Source organism: Salmo trutta, chromosome 5 (assembly GCF_901001165.1).
Source record: "Salmo trutta chromosome 5, fSalTru1.1, whole genome shotgun sequence".
NCBI lineage: Eukaryota > Metazoa > Chordata > Actinopteri > Salmoniformes > Salmonidae > Salmo > Salmo trutta.
The window spans coordinates 62,274,836-62,278,480 of NC_042961.1; positions in this window are offsets into that span (position 1 = coordinate 62,274,836).

Here is a 3,645-nt window from a genome sequence, read left to right on the forward strand (position 1 = left end):
TGGACATGATTTGGAAAGGCAAACACCTGTCTATGTAAGGTCCCACAGTTGACAGAGCATGTCAGAGCAAAAACCAAGCCATGAGGTTGAAGGAACTGTCAGTAGAGCTCCGAGACAGGATTGTGTCGAGGCACAGATCTGGGGAAGGGTACCAACATTTATGCAGCATTTAAGGTCCCCAAGAGCACAGTGGTCTCCATTATTCTTAAATGGAAGAAGTTTGGAACCACCAAGACTCTTCCTAGAGCTGGCCGCCCAGCCAAACTGAGCAATCAGGGGAGAAGGGCCTTGGTTAGGGAGGTGACCAAGAACCAGATGGTCACTCTGACAGAGCTCCAGAGTTCCTCTGTGGAGATGGGAGAACCAACAGAAGGACAACCATCTCTGCAGCGCTCCACCAATCTGGCTTTAATAGTAGAGTGGCCAGACGGAAGCCACTCCTCAGTAAAAGGCACCTAAAGGACTCTCAGACCATGAGAAACAGGACACAGAACACATTGGAGAAAAAAGTGTCAAACACAATGTAGCAGACAGATGTAAACAGCCTAGTAGCTTACTATCTATGGTGGTGAAAATGTACAGCATTTTAGATGCCACTGTAGTATGCCCACATACTTGAGTATAGCTGCAGTAGTCTGAATTTCTTTAGAGTCTAATTTTCTAGACACTTACATATGCACACACACACTCAGCTGTGATATAGAAATCTTGTTCTGTGCTGTGAAGGTAAAGGGGGGGGGGGGTGGAAAAAAAATGTCCTACCTTAGTTTTCAAAACCTACCCACAATGCCTCTCTCCATGTCCATTTAACTCCTGAGAGTCAATTTCTGCCTCAAAGCCACGAGCCTTATGGCTGGGAAGTGGCTGTAGTGCCTATTTTCATTTAAAAAATGTTTATTTTTTTTCGAGTGTTTAGCTGGGAGTCCTCTTTAGCCTCGTCTACAAGGATTGGTTCATGTTCAAAACCTTTTTTTCTTGAGGGCTCTTTGTTCTTGTTGTTTTTTAAAATATCTGGTGCATAAAATATGCTAATTTACTGTACATTCCACCCACTCTTTTTCTAGATCATTTCATAACGCTGTCAGTAGACTACTGTCTGATCTGAGATCATTTCATAACGCTGTACTACTGTCTGATCTGAGATCATTTCATAACGCTGTCAGTAGACTACTGTCTGATCTGTCTGATCTGAGATCATTTCATAACGCTGTCAGTAGACTACTGTCTGATCTGTCTGATCTGAGATCATTTCATAACGCTGTACAGTAGACTACTGTCTGATCTGTCTGATCTGAGATCATTTCATAACGCTGTACTACTGTCTGATCTGAGATCATTTCATAACGCTGTCAGTAGACTACTGTCTGATCTGTCTGATCTGAGATCATTTCATAACGCTGTACAGTAGACTACTGTCTGATCTGTCTGATCTGAGATCATTTCATAACGCTGTACTACTGTCTGATCTGAGATCATTTCATAACGCTGTACTACTGTCTGATCTGAGGTCATTTCATAACGCTGTACTACTGTCTGATCTGAGATCATTTCATAACGCTGTACTACTGTCTGATCTGAGGTCATTTCATAACGCTGTACTACTGTCTGATCTGAGGTCATTTCATAACGCTGTACTACTGTCTGATCTGAGGTCATTTCATAACGCTGTACTACTGTCTGATCTGAGATCATTTCATAACGCTGTACAGTAGACTACTGTCTGATCTGAGATCATTTCATAACGCTGTACAGTAGACTACTGTCTGATCTGAGATCATTTCATAACGCTGTCAGTAGACTACTGTCTGATCTGTCTGATCTGAGATCATTTCATAACGCTGTCAGTAGACTACTGTCTGATCTGAGAATTACATTTACATTCTGTTTCCCCGTCTCATCCTGCCCCCTCATACAGGGGGTGAATCTGAGAAGTATTTCCTTTAGAGAATCACCCATAGAGATTAAATAATCAATCATAACGTCTGTGACATAGGGTAGTGTCACCAGCGAGCCAATCATAACGTCTGTAACATAGGGTAGTGTCACCAGCGAGCCAATCATAACGTCTGATGTATAGGCTCTCTGCTGCTGGAGCATGGTCACCGTGGCAGCATGGTCACTCTCTCTCTCTCTCCCTCTCTCCCCTCTCTCTCTCCATCTCTCTCTCTCTCTCTCTCTCTCTCGCTCCCTCTCACTCTTTCTCTCCCTTTCCCTCCCCTCTCTCCCCCCCTCTCTCCCCTCTCTCTCCCCCCCACTCTACCCCCTCTTTCCCTCCCCTCTCTCCCCCCTCTCTCTCCCCCCCTCTCTCTCCATCTCTGTCTCTATCAGATGGAGATAAGGCCCCGGCAGCAGACACAGTCACAGTAGAAGAAGAGATGAGCTGTGTCAGTGATACAGAGGAAAGAACCCATCCTTCCTCCCCCAAACCTCCCCCATCTCTGACCTTCAACCCCCTGGACCACAACACTACCCCAACACCCACCTCCTCTTCCTCCATCCCTCTGACCTTCAACCCCCTGGACCACAACACTACCCCAACACCCACCTCCTCTTCCTCCATCCCTCTGACCTTCAACCCCCTGGACCACAACACTACCCCAACACCCACCTCCTCTTCCTCTATCCCTCTGACCTTCAACCCCCTGGACCACAACACTACCCCAACACCCACCTCCTCTTCCTCCATCCCTCTGACCTTCAACCCCCTGGACCACAACACTACCCCAACACCCACCTTCTCTTCCATCCCTCTGACCTTCAACCCCCTGGACCACAACACTACCCCAACACCCACCTCCTCTTCCATGGTCGTCCAGGATCGAGGCCTGGGTCTGGGGTTAGGCCAGGACACCATGGATAACCCTCTGGATAAGGACCTGTCCCTCTCCTCCATCCTGGCTCTGCTGTGTGGGGGGAACCCTCTCCAAGGCCTGGGTAGAGAGCTAGCTTCCAGCCCACCCTGTGCCCTGGAGCCTGGGTTTACGACCCTGGGAGGAGAGGGAAGGATGAAGGGAGGAAGGAGAGAAGGAGGAGGAGGAGGAGGAGGAGGAAGAGAGGGAGACTCTTCTCCTCCACTGGGTTTACTCCCAGATGTCCCTCCTCTCTCCCAGCATTCTCTGCAGCTCAGCGCCCTAGCCCAGAGAGTAGCCAAGAACTCTTCCTCCTCCTCCTCTCCTGCTGCTGTCTCCTCTAATCAGCAGGTGTCTGGGTGTTCCTCCAGGGACTTCCAGGGGAGACCGGCAGGGCTGGATGTGTGGCCCAGCCTCGGGTACTCCTCGGCGGGTAAAGAGGGCCGCCTCTCCCCTGATTCAGCCATCCAGAGGCTAAGGGCAGCAGCAGCCAATGCTGTGCTACACAACAGGCCCACGGCACCCTCCTCCTCTTCCTCCCTTTCTTCCTCTTTTATCCCCTCTTCCTCTCCCTCCCTCTCTTCCTCCTTTATCCCCTCCTCCTCTCCCTCCCTCTCTTCCTCCTTTGTCCACTCCTCCTCTCCCGCCCTCTCTTCCTCCTTTATCCCCTCCTCCCCTCCCTCCCTTTCTTCCTCTTTTATCCCCTCCTCCTCTTCCTCCCTCTCTTCCTCCTTTGTCCACTCCTCCTCTCCCTCTCTCTCCTCTATAGCTGCAGGAGGTGCAGGGTTACAGGAGG